Source organism: Plectropomus leopardus, chromosome 20 (genome assembly GCF_026936395.1).
Source record: "Plectropomus leopardus strain MGB_pleo_1.0 chromosome 20, ASM2693639v1, whole genome shotgun sequence".
NCBI classification, from domain to species: domain Eukaryota; kingdom Metazoa; phylum Chordata; class Actinopteri; order Perciformes; family Serranidae; genus Plectropomus; species Plectropomus leopardus.
In genome coordinates, this window is record NC_142195.1 from 16,636,228 (window position 1) to 16,654,486 (window position 18,259).

Here is an 18,259-nt window from a genome sequence, read left to right on the forward strand (position 1 = left end):
AGATCAGTTGGGAGAGAGGGACAAGTGTATATGCTGAATCACTGGAAGAATGACTAATCTGCCACTAACAGACTCCTCTGAAGTTGCGTACAAACTTGTATAAGTTGCCAGAAGCATGAGAGGAACATGCAGAGGGAGGGAGAGGAAGTTGCTGATGAAGGGATGACTTTTCTAGTTAGTATTCTTGACAACCATGACTCACTAGTGATTAAAGGCAGCAGCAATAAGGTACAGTTTCAGCTGCCAAAGTGCCATTTTTAGAACACATCTTAATTTTTCTACCCATGTTTTTACTGTTTATACTGTGTATTTCCTTTTAATCAAGGTTTGTGGGCTTAGTAAATATTGTTGAATGGCTTCTCACAAATGTGCGTCATAGGCCACATTCTTCGTCTCAGTGAGCAGGCCTGCGTTATCTTCTCAAGTGTTGGTACTTGTAACTGACAGTGTGTGTTGTTTTTGTTGTTTTATTTAAGTATTTCCTAATATTTTGGCTGCTATTAATGACATCTTGACAGGACAACCTTTTAGGTAACAATGGCACATCATACACTGCAACTGAACTACGCCCTGCAACTCATCAAAATGTGGTAAGTTGAGCCCAAATTAAAATGCAATATCAAAAAGGCATCACTTCACTGGTTTACATTTTGCACCCACCATGGGGAAAATACAGATGTGAACACCTTTCACAGTACTAATATCAGTAATTTCACTAACATTTTCACTTGGTGAGATGGTGAATTAGTCTAACATTGTGTGTAAATCTGCAGCTCATTGTACACATTTTCTACATTGTAAACAACATCGTGATCAGATGTCAGGACATGTAGTAAAATTCCTTATTTTGGCTGCTTAGTTCGAACCTCACCCAGAAAAGATGTATTCAGTTGTCCAAAGCAAAGAGCTATATTCAAGGTAAAACACAGGTGAAGTGTCAGATGCATTGGCTTGGTCTGTCAAAACACTTACTCATAACCCATTAGAATGCAAGTTTAAGTTCAACAGAGTGTCAAAAACATACAAAATGTCAAGAGGTGTGGCTCAGTGGGTAAATCAAGCGGTTAGTGTGCCTGAGGTTGCTGGTTCAAGTCTTATCTGAGACAGCTGACATTTGACTTTAATGACATAAATAAAAAATATTGGCTGATATATCTGTCTGCTCTGCTGATAAAAGTCATCAATGAAGTACCTTGCAATGAACACTTAAAACACATAATTGTGTCCGTGTCTCCTAAATTTCATAGACTGAATACTGAATTATCCCACCAAGAACTTGGCTCATATATCAAGTTTTTGACAGATGTCACCTCCAATATTGAGCTAAAGGGAACATCAGAAGGACATGAAGTGCCTGGAGGTTTAGCTCAGTGGGTAAATCAGGTGGTTAGTGTGCCTAAGGTTGCTGGTTCAAGTCTTACTTGGGACAGGTGTATTTTGAAGACTGAGCTAAACCAAAGCAAGTACAAAGCTAAAGGTAACGTTGAATACATGAAGTTGGGTTGAGAGACAGGAAGTTGGGGGAAAGACAAGAAGTTAGGTTAAGGGACAGAAAAGTCAGTCAAGTTACATGCAGTTGGGTTGTGAGACAGGAAGCTGAGGTGAGAATCAGGAAGTAGGGCTGAGAGACAGGAAGGTAGTCAAGTTACAACAACTTAAGTTGAGAAACAGGAAGTTGAGTTGAGAGAACAGGAGGTTAAGTGAAGGTAAAAGATGGAGGTAGAGGATGAGAGTATAAGAGTAGAAAATAGGAATGAGAAAGGGTCAGAAAGTAGAATATAAGGGAATGGAATAGGAAAGTCAGGAAAGTGGCAGAGTAGGAAGAGTCAGGAACATAGCACAATGCAGCCTAGCATAAGTCTAGAAAGGTGATACATCCCTTAGGTCTTGAACGACAGGGTGCAGTCCTAAAACGAAGGAAGGCTGTTATAACATCGATGATGTACCCATCGAAGGGTACATCATCGATGCGCCGATGCTGTGATCTTGCCTTTGGACAACTCCCTTTCACATATGCATGAGACTGTTATCATCTCTATCAACATCATCATAGAGAGCAATTACTAATTTCACACCTACCATTATTGTAATATGACATGCATCTGTTTCTATTGTTCTGTGCCCCCCCCCCCTTCTCTTTCCTTTTTTGCCATGATTGTATTTCACTTGCTATTTACGACATCTATTGCTCGTCTGTCCGTCCTGGAAGAGGGATCCCTCACTATCCTCTACCGCTCTTCCTGAGGTTTCTTCCTCTTTTTTTTTCCCCGTTACAGGGGTTCTTTTTGGGGAGTTTTTCCTTGGGTGATGTGAGGGTCTAAGGGCAGAGGGATGTCGTACACTGTAAAGCCCTCTGAGGCAAACCATGTTTTATGATAATGGGCTATATAAATAAAACTGACTTGACTTGACTTGACTTAACACAGTTATAAATTGTCTCCTTGTCTCCTGAATTTTCATGTACTGAGTACTGAATGTGCCCTGAGTTTTCGACAGACGCCACTGCCGATACTGAATTTTGAGTTTCAACACCATATGACCCTTATTTCAGCAAGCAGACAGATATATATAAGCGAAATTTCTTTAAGTTTATGCCATAAAATTATCACAATCAGTTTCTAAAGTGTATGAATCTACAGCCAAATGATATTCTATGGCATAAATTAAAAAAAAAATATCAGAGCAGAGCAGATAGATATATCAGCTGATATTTTATTTCATATATACCATTAGATATAATTTGCCTGTACATTCATACACTTAAGACACTGATTTTGATGATTCTGTGGCATACATTTAAAAAAAATTGGCTGATATATCCATCTGCCTGCTGATATAAGGGTCATATGGTGTTGAAACGCAAAATTCAGACATCTGTCGAAAACTCAGGGAACATTCAGCATTCAGTATATGAAAATTCAGGAGACAAGGAAACAATTGTGTGTTTACAATGGTGTTAAGTGTTAGTTGTAAGGTACGTCATTGTCTTTCCAGACTCGCGCTAGGTTGCATCGTGCTATGTTCCTGACTCTCCTACCTTACTACTCTGCCACTTTCCTGACTTTCCTATCCGATTCCCTTACTTTCTACTTTCTGACCCTTTCTTATTTCTATTTTCTACTCTTATACTCTCATCCTCTAACTTCATCTTCTACCTTCACTGACTTCCTTTTTCTCAACTTCCTGTTTCTCATCTTAACTTGTTGTAACTTGACTAACCTTCCTGTCTCTCAACCTCACTTCCTGTTTCTCACCTCAACTTCCTGTCTCTTGACTGTCCTTCCTGTCTTACAACTGCATGTAACTTGACTGACTTTCATGTCTCTTAACCTAACTTCTTGTCTTTCCCCCAACTTCCTGTCTCTTGACTGTCTTTCCCATCCTTCAACTCAACTTCACGTATTCAACGTTCCCTTTAGCTCTGTGCTTGCTTTGGGTTTAACTCAGTCTTCAAAATTGACCTGTCCCAAGTAAGACTTGAACCAGCAACCTCAGGCACACTAACTGCCTGATTTACCCACTGAGCCAAACCTCCGGACACTTCATGTGTTTTCGACGTTCCCTTTAGCTCTGTCCTTGCTTTGGGTTTAGCTCAGTCTTCAAAATTGACCTGTCCCAAGTAAGACTTGAACCAGCAACCTCAGGCACACTAACTGCCTGATTTACCCACTGAGCCAAACCTCTGGACACTTCATGTGTTTTCGATGTTCCCTTTAGCTCTGTCCTTGCTTTGGGTTTAGCTCAGTCTTCAAAATTGACCTGTCCCAAGTAAGACTTGAACCAGCAACCTCAGGCATACTAACTGCCTGATTTACCCACTGAGCCAAACCTCCGGACACTTCATGTGTTTTCGACGTTCCCTTTAGCTCTGTCCTTGCTTTGGGTTTAGCTCAGTCTTCAAAATTGACCTGTCCCAAGTAAGACTTGAACCAGCAACCTCAGGCACACTAACTGCCTGATTTACCCACTGAGCCAAACCTCTGGACACTTCATGTGTTTTTGACGTTCCCTTAAGCTCTGTATTGACAGTGACGTCTGTCAAAAACTGGTTTGGTCTTCTTAACTACCAAAACAGGAAATTTTTCGCCAGGCCGGACATGGTACCAAGTTTCATGAGTTTCTGAGCACATTTAGACCTCAAAAATGTAATTCATTTGGCAGAAAAAATAATTTCCTTGCATTCCAAGAGGGTCCTTCCACCACTAGGTGCTTGGGCCCTAATTATATTAAAACTTTTAGCCTCAACATAGATGAAACCTTACTTTAATCCTTAAGGACCTGGATCGACATCAGCTTTGTTGCCTTCAGATGCCTTTCATGATCTATTTAAATCTTTGAAACCGGAGCAGACGAGTTTAAAAAACCCTGTGGGAGGAGAGGCAATGACAAACTTGGCAAGAAATTTCCAAAAAGTGGCAAGAAATTAGTAAAAGGTGACACAAACATTAACTGAAAATTAGTTTAAACAAAAGGGAAGGATTTTTTGTTGTTTGTTGTTGTTGTTGTTGTTGGGCCATATCTTGTTTAGTGTCTGGTTACCTTCTCTCAAAAGGTTTCAAAGGGTTAAGCTCTAAAAAAGAATAAAAGACATGGTATGTCGAAAAAATGACCGAAAATGCAAGGCTATAGTAAGGCAAAAATGTCAAAATATGTCATGAACCAAAAACACCTGAAACCACATTTAACCAAATAAAATAGCCTTTTAAGACATGCCATAGCATAGAAAGTAGCAAAAAGGGCCAAAAACAATATAATTTGGCATGTCGAAAAAATCACCAAACATGCAAGGCTATAGTAAGGCAAAAATGTCAAATATGACATGTCCCGAAAACAGCTAAAAACCATCTTAAAACACAGAAAAAAAAAGCCCTTCAAGACATTCCATAGCATAGAAAGTTGCAGGAAGGGCCAAAAACAGCATAATTTGGCATGTCGAAAAAATGACCAAAAATGCAAGGCTATAGTAAGGCAAAAATGTCAAAAGAGGACATGTCCCAGAAACAGCTGAAAACCATCTTAAACCACATAAAATAGCCCTCCAAGGCATTCCATAGCATAGAAAGTTGCAAAAAGGGCCGAAAAACACCTTAAATTGGAATGTCGAAAAAATGACCCAAAATGCAAGGCTATAGTAAGGCAAAAATGTCAAAATATGTCATGTCCCAAAAACAGCTGAAAACCACATTAAACCAAATTAAACAGCCTTTTAAGACATGCCATAGCATAGAAAGTTGCAAAAAGGGCCAAAAAACACAGTTAATTAAAATGTCGAAAAAATGACCGAAAATGCAAGGCTATAGTAAGGCAAAAATGTCAAAATAGGACATGTCCCAAAAACAGCTGAAAACCATCTTAAACCACATAAAATAGCCCTCCAAGGCATTCCATAGCATAGAAAGTTGCAAAAAGGGCCAAAAAACACCGTTAATTGGAATGTCGAAAAAATGACCCCAAATGCAAGGCTATGACTAGGCAAAAATGTCAAAATAGGTCATGTCCCAAAAACAGTTGAAAACCACATTAAACAAAATAAAATAGCCTTTTAAGACATGCCATAGCATAGAAAGTTGCAAAAAGGGCCAAAAAACACAGTTAATTGAAATGTCGAAAAAATGACCCAAAATGCAAGGCTATAGTAAGGCAAAAATGTCAAAATAGGACATTACCCAAAAACAGCTGAAAACCACATTTTATCAAATTAAATAGCCCTCCAAGACATGCCATAACAAGAAAGTAGCAAAAAGGGCCAAAAACAATATAATTTGGCATGTCGAAAAAATGACCAAAAATGCAAGGCTATAGTAAGGCAAAAATGTCAAAATATGTCATGTCTCAGAAACAGCTGAAAACCACATTAAACCAAAATAAAATAGCCTTTTAAGACATGCCATAGCATAGAAAGTAGCAAAAAGGGCCAAAAACAATATAATTTGGCATGTCGAAAAAATGACCAAAAATGCAAGGCTATAGTAAGGCAAAAATGTAAAATATGACATGTCCCGAAAACAGCTGAAAACCATCTTAAACCACAGAAAAAAAAGCCCTTCAAGACATTCCATAGCATAGAAAGTTGCAGAAAGGGCCGAAAACAGCATAATTTGGCATGTCGAAAAAATGACCAAAAATGCAAGGCTATAGTAAGGCAAAAATGTCAAAATAGGGCATGTCCCAAAAACAGCTGAAAACCATCTTAAACCACATAAAATAGCCCTCCAAGGCATTCCATAGCATAGAAAGTTGCAAAAAGGGCTGAAAAACACCTTAAATTGGAATGTCGAAAAAATGACCCAAAATGCAAGGCTATAGTAAGGCAAAAATGTCAAAATATGTCATGTCCCAGAAACAGCTGAAAACCACATTAAACCAAAATAAAATAGCCTTTTAAGACATGCCATAGCATAGAAAGTTGCAAAAAGGGCCAAAAAACACAGTTAATTGAAATGTCGAAAAAATGACCAAAAATGCAAGGCTATAGTAAGGCAAAAATGTCAAAATAGGACATGTCCCAAAAACAGCGGAAAACCATCTTAAACCACATAAAATAGCCCTCCAAGGCATTCCATAGCATAGAAAGTTGCAAAAAGGGCTGAAAAACACCTTAAATTGGAATGTCGAAAAAATGACCAAAAACGCAAGGCTATAGTAAGGCAAAAATGTCAAAATATGTCATGTCCCAGAAACAGCTGAAAACCACATTAAACCAAAATAAAATAGCCTTTGAAGACATGCCATAGCATACAAAGTTGCAAAAAGGGCCAAAAAACACAGTTAATTGAAATGTCGAAAAAATGACCAAAAATGCAAGGCTATAGTAAGGCAAAAATGTCAAAATAGGACATGTCCCAAAAACAGCTGAAAACCATCTTAAACCAAATAAAATAGCCTTTTAAGACATGCCATAGCATAGAAAGTTGCAAAAAGCGCCAAAAAACACCGTTAATTGGAATGTCGAAAAAATGACCCAAAATGCAAGGCTATAGTAAGGCAAAAATGTCAAAATAGGACATGTCCCAAAAACAGCGGAAAACCATCTTAAACCACATAAAATAGCCCTCCAAGGCATTCCATAGCATAGAAAGTTGCAAAAAGGGCTGAAAAACACCTTAAATTGGAATGTCGAAAAAATGACCCAAAATGCAAGGCTATAGTAAGGCAAAAATGTCAAAATATGTCATGTCCCAGAAACAGCTGAAAACCACATTAAACCAAAATAAAATAGCCTTTTAAGACATGCCATAGCATAGAAAGTTGCAAAAGGGCCAAAAACACAGTTAATTGAAATGTCGAAAAAATGACCAAAAATGCAAGGCTATAGTAAGGCAAAAATGTCAAAATAGGACATGTCCCAAAAACAGCTGAAAACCATCTTAAACCAAATAAAATAGCCTTTTAAGACATGCCATAGCATAGAAAGTTGCAAAAAGGGCCGAAAAACATCATAATTTGGAATGTCGAAAAAATGACCAAAATGCAAGGCTATAGTAAGGCAAAAATGTCAAAATAGGACATGTCCCAAAAACAGCTGAAAACCATCTTAAACCACATAAAATAGCCCTCCAAGGCATTCCATAGCATAGAAAGTTGCAAAAAGGGCTGAAAAACACCTTAAATTGGAATGTCGAAAAAATGACCCAAAATGCAAGGCTATAGTAAGGCAAAAATGTCAAAATATGTCATGTCCCAGAAACAGCTGAAAACCACATTAAACCAAAATAAAATAGCCTTTGAAGACATGCCATAGCATAGAAAGTTGCAAAAGGGCCAAAAACACAGTTAATTGAAATGTCGAAAAATGACCCAAAATGCAAGGCTATAGTAAGGCAAAAATGTCAAAATAAGACATGACCCAAAAACAGCTGAAAACCACATTAAACCAAATAAAATAGCCTTTAAGGCATGCCATAGCATAGAAAGTAGCAAAAAGGGCTGAAAAACACCTTAAATTGGAATGTCGAAAAAATGACCCAAAATGCAAGGCTATAGTAAGGCAAAAATGTCAAAATATGTCATGTCCCAGAAACAGCTGAAAACCACATTAAACCAAAATAAAATAGCCTTTGAAGACATGCCATAGCATAGAAAGTTGCAAAAAGGGCCAAAAAACACAGTTAATTGAAATGTCGAAAAAATGACCAAAAATGCAAGGCTATAGTAAGGCAAAAATGTCAAAATAGGACATGTCCCAAAAACAGCTGAAAACCATCTTAAACCACATAAAATAGCCCTCCAAGGCATTCCATAGCATAGAAAGTTGCAAAAAGGGCTGAAAAACACCTTAAATTGGAATGTCGAAAAAATGACCAAAAATGCAAGGCTATAGTAAGGCAAAAATGTCAAAATATGTCATGTCCCAGAAACAGCTGAAAACCACATTAAACCAAAATAAAATAGCCTTTTAAGACATGCCATAGCATAGAAAGTTGCAAAAAGGGCCAAAAAACACAGTTAATTGAAATGTCGAAAAAATGACCAAAAATGCAAGGCTATAGTAAGGCAAAAATGTCAAAATAGGACATGTCCCAAAAACAGCTGAAAACCATCTTAAACCAAATAAAATAGCCTTTTAAGTCATGCCATAGCATAGAAAGTTGCAAAAAGCGCCAAAAAACACCGTTAATTGGAATGTCGAAAAAATGACCCAAAATGCAAGGCTATAGTAAGGCAAAAATGTCAAAATAGGACATGTCCCAAAAACAGCGGAAAACCATCTTAAACCACATAAAATAGCCCTCCAAGGCATTCCATAGCATAGAAAGTTGCAAAAAGGGCTGAAAAACACCTTAAATTGGAATGTCGAAAAAATGACCAAAAATGCAAGGCTATAGTAAGGCAAAAATGTCAAAATATGTCATGTCCCAGAAACAGCTGAAAACCACATTAAACCAAAATAAAATAGCCTTTGAAGACATGCCATAGCATAGAAAGTTGCAAAAAGGGCCAAAAAACACAGTTAATTGAAATGTCGAAAAAATGACCAAAAATGCAAGGCTATAGTAAGGCAAAAATGTCAAAATAGGACATGTCCCAAAAACAGCTGAAAACCATCTTAAACCACATAAAATAGCCCTCCAAGGCATTCCATAGCATAGAAAGTAGCAAAAAGGGCTGAAAAACACCTTAAATTGGAATGTCGAAAAATGACCCAAAATGCAAGGCTATAGTAAGGCAAAAATGTCAAAATAGGACATGTCCCAAAAACAGCTGAAAACCACATTTTATCAAATAAAATAGCCCTCCAAGACATGCCATAACATAGAAAATAGCAAAAAGGGCCAAAAACAATATAATTTGACATGTCGAAAAAATGACCGAAAATGCAAGGCTATAGTAAGGCAAAAATGTCAAAATAGGACATGTCCCAAAAACAGCTGAAAACCACATTTTATCAAATAAAATAGCCCTCCAAAACATGCCATAGCATTGAAAGTTGTAAAAAGAGCCAAAAAAAACATAATTTGGAATGTCGAAAAAATCACCCAAAAAGCAAGGCTATAGTAAGGCAAAAATGTCAAAATAGGACATATCCCAGAAACAGCTGAAAACCATCTTAAACCACATAAAATAGCCCTCCAAGGCATTCCATAGCATAGAAAGTTGCAAAAGGGCGAAAACACCTTAAATTGGAATGTCGAAAAAATGACCCAAAATGCAAGGCTATAGTAAGGCAAAAATGTCAAAATAGGACATGTCCCAAAAACAGCTGAAAACCATCTTAAACCACATAAAATAGCCCTCCAAGGCATTCCATAGCATAGAAAGTTGCAAAAAGGGCCAAAAAACACCGTTAATTGGAATGTCGAAAAAATGACCAAAAATGCAAGGCTATAGTAAGGCAAAATGTCAAAATAGGTCATGTCCCAAAAACAGTTGAAAACCACATTAAACAAAATAAAATAGCCTTTTAAGACATGCCATAGCATAGAAAGTTGCAAAAAGGGCCAAAAAACACAGTTAATTGAAATGTCGAAAAAATGACCCAAAATGCAAGGCTATAGTAAGGCAAAAATGTCAAAATAGGACATTACCCAAAAACAGCTGAAAACCACATTTTATCAAATTAAATAGCCCTCCAAGACATGCCATAACATAGAAAGTAGCAAAAAGGGCCAAAAACAATATAATTTGGCATGTCGAAAAAATGACCAAAAATGCAAGGCTATAGTAAGGCAAAAATGTCAAAATATGTCATGTCCCAGAAACAGCTGAAAACCACATTAAACCACAGAAAAAAAAGCCCTTCAAGACATTCCATAGCATAGAAAGTTGCAGAAAGGGCCGAAAACAGCATAATTTGGCATGTCGAAAAAATGACCAAAAATGCAAGGCTATAGTAAGGCAAAAATGTCAAAATAGGACATGTCCCAAAAACAGCTGAAAACCATCTTAAACCACATAAAATAGCCCTCCAAGGCATTCCATAGCATAGAAAGTTGCAAAAAGGGCTGAAAAACACCTTAAATTGGAATGTCGAAAAAATGACCCAAAATGCAAGGCTATAGTAAGGCAAAAATGTCAAAATATGTCATGTCCCAGAAACAGCTGAAAACCACATTAAACCAAAATAAAATAGCCTTTGAAGACATGCCATAGCATACAAAGTTGCAAAAAGGGCCAAAAAACACAGTTAATTGAAATGTCGAAAAAATGACCAAAAATGCAAGGCTATAGTAAGGCAAAAATGTCAAAATAGGACATGTCCCAAAAACAGCTGAAAACCATCTTAAACCAAATAAAATAGCCTTTTAAGACATGCCATAGCATAGAAAGTTGCAAAAAGCGCCAAAAAACACCGTTAATTGGAATGTCGAAAAAATGACCCAAAATGCAAGGCTATAGTAAGGCAAAAATGTCAAAATAGGACATGTCCCAAAAACAGCGGAAAACCATCTTAAACCACATAAAATAGCCCTCCAAGGCATTCCATAGCATAGAAAGTTGCAAAAAGGGCTGAAAAACACCTTAAATTGGAATGTCGAAAAAATGACCAAAAATGCAAGGCTATAGTAAGGCAAAAATGTCAAAATATGTCATGTCCCAGAAACAGCTGAAAACCACATTAAACCAAAATAAAATAGCCTTTGAAGACATGCCATAGCATACAAAGTTGCAAAAAGGGCCAAAAAACACAGTTAATTGAAATGTCGAAAAAATGACCAAAAATGCAAGGCTATAGTAAGGCAAAAATGTCAAAATAGGACATGTCCCAAAAACAGCTGAAAACCATCTTAAACCACATAAAATAGCCCTCCAAGGCATTCCATAGCATAGAAAGTAGCAAAAAGGGCTGAAAAACACCTTAAATTGGAATGTCGAAAAATGACCCAAAATGCAAGGCTATAGTAAGGCAAAAATGTCAAAATATGATATGACCCAAAAACAGCTGAAAACCACATTTTATCAAATAAAATAGCCCTCCAAGACATGCCATAACATAGAAAATAGCAAAAAGGGCCAAAAACAATATAATTTGACATGTCGAAAAAATGACCGAAAATGCAAGGCTATAGTAAGGCAAAAATGTCAAAATAGGACATGTCCCAAAAACAGCTGAAAACCACATTTTATCAAATAAAATAGCCCTCCAAAACATGCCATAGCATTGAAAGTTGTAAAAAGAGCCAAAAAAAACATAATTTGGAATGTCGAAAAAATCACCCAAAAAGCAAGGCTATAGTAAGGCAAAAATGTCAAAATAGGACATGTCCCAAAAACAGCTGAAAACCATCTTAAACCACAGAAAATAGCCCTCCAAGACATGCCATAGCATTGAAAGTTGTAAAAAGAGCCAAAAAAAACATAATTTGGAATGTCGAAAAAATGACCGAAAAAGCAAGGCTATAGTAAGGCAAAAATGTCAAAATAGGACATGACCCAAAAACAGCTGAAAACCACATTTTATCAAATAAAATAGCCCTCCAAGACATGCCATAGCATAGAAAGTTGCAAAAAGGGCCAAAAAACACTGTAATTTGGCATGTCGAAAAAATGACCAAAAATGCAAGGCTATAGTAAGGCAAAAATGTCAAAATATGTCATGTCCCAAAAAGAACTGAAAACCACATTAAACCAAAGACAATAGCCTTTTAAGACATGCCATAGCATAGAAAGTTGCAGAAAGGGCCAAAAAACACTGTTAATTGGAATGTCGAAAAAATGACCCAAAATGCAAGGCTATAGTAAGGCAAAAATGTCAAAATAAGACATGTCCCAAAAACAGCTGAAAACCATCTTAAACCAAATAAAATAGACTTTTAAGACATGCCATAGCATCGAAAGTAGCAAAAAGGGCCAAAAACAACATAATTTGGAATGTCGAAAAAATGACCAAAAATGCAAGGCTATTGTAAGGCAAAAATGTCAAAATAGGACATGTCCCAAAAACAGCTGAAAACCATCTTAAACCACATAAAATAGCCCTCCAAGGCATTCCATAGCATAGAAAGTTGCAAAAAGGGCCAAAAACAATATAATTTGGCATGTCGAAAAAATCACCAAAAATGCAAGGCTATAGTAAGGCAAAAATGTCAAATATGTCATGTCCCAAAAACAGCTGAAAACCACATTAAACCAAATAAAATAGCCCTTTAAGACATCCCATAGCATAGAAAGTTGCAAAAGGGGCCAAAAAACACAGTTAATTGAAATGTCGAAAAAATGACCCAAAATGCAAGGCTATAGTAAGGCAAAAATGTCAAAATATGTCATGTCCCAAAAACAGCTGAAAACCACATTTAACTAAATAAAATAGCCCTCCAAAACATGCCATAGCATTGAAAGTTGTAAAAAGAGCCAAAAAAAACATAATTTGGAATGTCGAAAAAATCACCCAAAAAGCAAGGCTATAGTAAGGCAAAAATGTCAAAATATGTCATGTCCCAAAAACAGCTGAAAACCACATTTTATCAAATAAAATAGCCTTCCAAGACATGCCATAACATAGAAAGTAGCAAAAAAGGCCAAAAACAATATAATTTGGCATGTTGAAAAAATGACCGAAAATGCAAGGCTATAGTAAGGCAAAAATGTCAAAATATGACATGTCCCAAAAACAGCTGAAAACCATCTTTAACTAAATAAAATAGCCTTTTAAGACATGCCATAGCATAGAAAGTTGCAAAAAGGGCTGAAAAACACCTTAAATTGGAATGTCGAAAAAATGACCCAAAATGCAAGGCTATAGTAAGGCAAAAATGTCAAAATATGTCATGTCCCAAAAACAGCTGAAAACCACATTAAACCAAATAAAATAGCCTTTTAAGACATGCCATAGCATAGAAAGTTGCAAAAAGGGCCAAAAAACACTGTTAATTGAAATGTCGAAAAAATGACCCAAAATGCAAGGCTATAGTAAGGCAAAAATGTCAAATATGACATGTCCCAAAAACAGCTGAAAACCATCTTTAACTAAATAAAATAGCCTTTTAAGACATGCCATAGCATAGAAAGTTGCAAAAAGAGCCAAAAAAACATAAATTGGAATGTCGAAAAAATGACCCAAAATGCAAGGCTATAGTAAGGCAAAAATGTCAAAATATGTTATGTCCCAAAAACAGCTGAAAACCACATTAAACCAAATAAAATAGCCTTTTAAGACATGCCATAGCATAGAAAGTTGCAAAAAGGGCCAAAAAACACCGTTAATTGGAATGTCGAAAAAATGACCGAAAATGCAAGGCTATAGTAAGGCAAAAATGTCAAAATAGGACATGTCCCAAAAACAGCTGAAAACCATCTTAAAACAAAGACAATAGCCTTTTAAGACATGCCATAGCATAGAAAGTTGCAAAAACGGCCGAAAAACAGCATTAATTGAAATGTCGAAAAAATGACAGAAAAAGCAAGGCTATAGTAAGGCAAATATGTCAAAATATGTCATGTCCCGAAAACAGCTGAAAACCACATTAAACCAAATAAAATAGCCTTTTAAGACATGCCATAGCATAGAAAGTTGCAAAAAGGGCCAAAAAACACCATTAATTGAAATGTCGAAAAAATGACCCAGAATGCAAGGCTATAGTAAGGCAAAAATGTCAAAATATGAGATGACCCAAAAACAGCTGAAAACCACATTTAACTAAATAAAATAGCCCTCCAAAACATGCCATAGCATTGAAAGTTGTAAAAAGAGCCAAAAAAAACATAATTTGGAATGTCGAAAAAATGACCGAAAAAGCAAGGCTATAGTAAGGCAAAAATGTCAAATATGTCATGTCCCAAAAACAGCTGAAAACCACATTAAACCAAATAAAATAGCCCTTTAAGACATCCCATAGCATAGAAAGTTGCAAAAGGGGCCAAAAAACACAGTTAATTGAAATGTCGAAAAAATGACCCAAAATGCAAGGCTATAGTAAGGCAAAAATGTCAAAATATGTCATGTCCCAAAAACAGCTGAAAACCACATTTTATCAAATAAAATAGCCTTCCAAGACATGCCATAACATAGAAAGTTGCAAAAAGGGCCAAAAACAGCATAATTTGGCATGTCAAAAAAATGACCAAAAATGCAAGGCTATAGTAAGGCAAAAATGTCAAAATAGGACATGTCCCAAAAACAGCTGAAAACCATCTTAAACCACAGAAAATAGCCTTTTAAGACATGCCATAGCATAGAAAGTTGCAAAAAGGGCCAAAAAACACCATTAATTGAAATGTCGAAAAAATGACCCAGAATGCAAGGCTATAGTAAGGCAAAAATGTCAAAATATGAGATGACCCAAAAACAGCTGAAAACCACATTTAACTAAATAAAATAGCCCTCCAAAACATGCCATAGCATTGAAAGTTGTAAAAACAGCCAAAAAAAACATAATTTGGAATGTCGAAAAAATCACCCAAAAAGCAAGGCTATAGTAAGGCAAAAATGTCAAAATATGTCATGTCCCAAAAACAGCTGAAAACCACATTTTATCAAATAAAATAGCCTTCCAAGACATGCCATAACATAGAAAGTAGCAAAAAAGGCCAAAAACAATATAATTTGGCATGTTGAAAAAATGACCGAAAATGCAAGGCTATAGTAAGGCAAAAATGTCAAAATATGACATGTCCCAAAAACAGCTGAAAACCATCTTTAACTAAATAAAATAGCCTTTTAAGACATGCCATAGCATAGAAAGTTGCAAAAAGGGCTGAAAAACACCTTAAATTGGAATGTCGAAAAAATGACCCAAAATGCAAGGCTATAGTAAGGCAAAAATGTCAAAATATGTCATGTCCCAAAAACAGCTGAAAACCACATTAAACCAAATAAAATAGCCTTTTAAGACATGCCATAGCATAGAAAGTTGCAAAAAGGGCCAAAAAACACTGTTAATTGAAATGTCGAAAAAATGACCCAAAATGCAAGGCTATAGTAAGGCAAAAATGTCAAATATGACATGTCCCAAAAACAGCTGAAAACCATCTTTAACTAAATAAAATAGCCTTTTAAGACATGCCATAGCATAGAAAGTTGCAAAAAGGGCCAAAAAACACCGTTAATTGGAATGTCGAAAAAATGACCCAAAATGCAAGGCTATAGTAAGGCAAAAATGTCAAAATAGGACATGTCCCAAAAACAGCTGAAAACCATCTTAAACCACAGAAAATAGCCTTTTAAGACATGCCATAGCAAAGAAAGTTGCAAAAAGGGCTGAAAAACACCTTAAATTGGAATGTCGAAAAAATGACCCAAAATGCAAGGCTATAGTAAGGCAAAAATGTCAAAATATGTCATGTCCCAAAAACAGCTGAAAACCACATTAAACCAAAATAAAATAGCCTTTTAAGACATGCCATAGCATAGAAAGTTGCAAAAAGGGCCAAAAAACACTGTTAATTGAAATGTCGAAAAAATGACCCAAAATGCAAGGCTATAGTAAGGCAAAAATGTCAAATATGACATGTCCCAAAAACAGCTGAAAACCATCTTTAACTAAATAAAATAGCCTTTTAAGACATGCCATAGCATAGAAAGTTGCAAAAAGGGCCAAAAAACACCGTTAATTGGAATGTCGAAAAAAATGACAGAAAATGCAAGGCTATTGTAAGGCAAAAATGTCAAAATAGGACATGTCCCAAAAACAGCTGAAAACCATCTTAAACCACAGAAAATAGCCTTTGAATACATGCCATAGCATAGAAAGTTGCAAAAAGGGCCGAAAAACAGCATAATTTGGAATGTCCAAAAAATGACAGAAAAAGCAAGGCTATAGTAAGGCAAAAATGTCAAAATATGTTATGTCCCAAAAACAGCTGAAAACCACATTAAACCAAATAAAATAGCCTTTTAAGACATGCCATAGCATAGAAAGTTGCAAAAAGGGCCAAAAAACACCGTTAATTGGAATGTCGAAAAAATGACCGAAAATGCAAGGCTATAGTAAGGCAAAAATGTCAAAATAGGACATGTCCCAAAAACAGCTGAAAACCATCTTAAAACAAAGACAATAGCCTTTTAAGACATGCCATAGCATAGAAAGTTGCAAAAACGGCCGAAAAACAGCATTAATTGAAATGTCGAAAAAATGACAGAAAAAGCAAGGCTATAGTAAGGCAAATATGTCAAAATATGTCATGTCCCGAAAACAGCTGAAAACCACATTAAACCAAATAAAATAGCCTTTTAAGACATGCCATAGCATAGAAAGTTGCAAAAAGGGCCAAAAAACACCATTAATTGAAATGTCGAAAAAATGACCCAGAATGCAAGGCTATAGTAAGGCAAAAATGTCAAAATATGAGATGACCCAAAAACAGCTGAAAACCACATTTAACTAAATAAAATAGCCCTCCAAAACATGCCATAGCATTGAAAGTTGTAAAAAGAGCCAAAAAAAACATAATTTGGAATATCGAAAAAATGACCGAAAAAGCAAGGCTATAGTAAGGCAAAAATGTCAAAATAGGACATGTCCCAAAAACAGCTGAAAACCATCTTAAACCACAGAAAATAGCCCTCCAAGACATGCCATAGCATTGAAAGTTGTAAAAAGAGCCAAAAAAAACATAATTTGGAATGTCGAAAAAATGACCGAAAAAGCAAGGCTATAGTAAGGCAAAAATGTCAAAATAGGACATGACCCAAAAACAGCTGAAAACCACATTTTATCAAATAAAATAGCCCTCCAAGACATGCCATAGCATAGAAAGTTGCAAAAAGGGCCAAAAAACACTGTAATTTGGCATGTCGAAAAAATGACCAAAAATGCAAGGCTATAGTAAGGCAAAAATGTCAAAATATGTCATGTCCCAAAAAGAACTGAAAACCACATTAAACCAAAGACAATAGCCTTTTAAGACATGCCATAGCATAGAAAGTTGCAAAAAGGGCCAAAAAACACCGTTAATTGGAATGTCGAAAAAATGACCGAAAATGCAAGGCTATAGTAAGGCAAAAATGTCAAAATAAGACATGTCCCAAAAACAGCTGAAAACCATCTTAAACCAAATAAAATAGACTTTTAAGACATGCCATAGCATCGAAAGTAGCAAAAAGGGCCAAAAACAACATAATTTGGCATGTCGAAAAAATGACCAAAAATGCAAGGCTATTGTAAGGCAAAAATGTCAAAATAGGACATGTCCCAAAAACAGCTGAAAACCATCTTAAACCACAGAAATTAGCCCTCCAAGACATGCCATAGCATAGAAAGTTGTAAAAACGGCCAAAAAACACCATAAATTGGTATGTCGAAAAAATGAGTGCGCGAAGTATGTTTTCCCGGCTCGAAATTGACTGAAAAACTCTTTTTTTCTTTAGCAGCTGTCTGCTTGGGCCTTTCACGGAAAGATGGAGACTGTTGTGCCATCTGAACCCCGCCATCAGTGATGATGAGAGCTCTGAGGAGGAAGACAACTATGTCGCAGACCCAGACTTTGTCCCACTCACCCACAAGCTGGACATTCCAGACATGACGGACATGGGCCTTTCTACCAAGAGAAGGAAGTTCGTGTGGCCTGCAGTGGAGGTGCTCTCGGAGGAGGAGGAGGATGTTATGTTCTGTAATATTATGTAATTAAAATATATATATTTGTTATTTGTGCAATTTTGTGTTATATTATGTTATGCACACATATATAGTTGTTATTTATGTTATATTCTTATATATATATGTGAAACACACACATGTATATGTATATGTATATGTATATTATTTATGTTCCATAAAACATGTTAAAAAATAAATATTCCTTTAAGTTTATGTGTTTTTCTTCTATTTTTTATCTATACACCTTGTAGAAAATGTGTTACCCCAGACAAGCGAGGAACAATATA

General features: G+C 36.1%; 1 long non-coding RNA gene across 1 annotated transcript; it reads left to right on the forward strand.

The window, feature by feature from the left end:
- LOC148186202 (uncharacterized) lies at positions 1 to 18,179 on the forward strand. The gene is made up of 3 exons (XR_015775160.1): positions 1 to 228; positions 519 to 590; positions 17,744 to 18,179. It is a non-coding gene; the product is annotated as an uncharacterized LOC148186202 (long non-coding RNA).
- Positions 18,180 to 18,259: the final 80 nt, after the last annotated feature.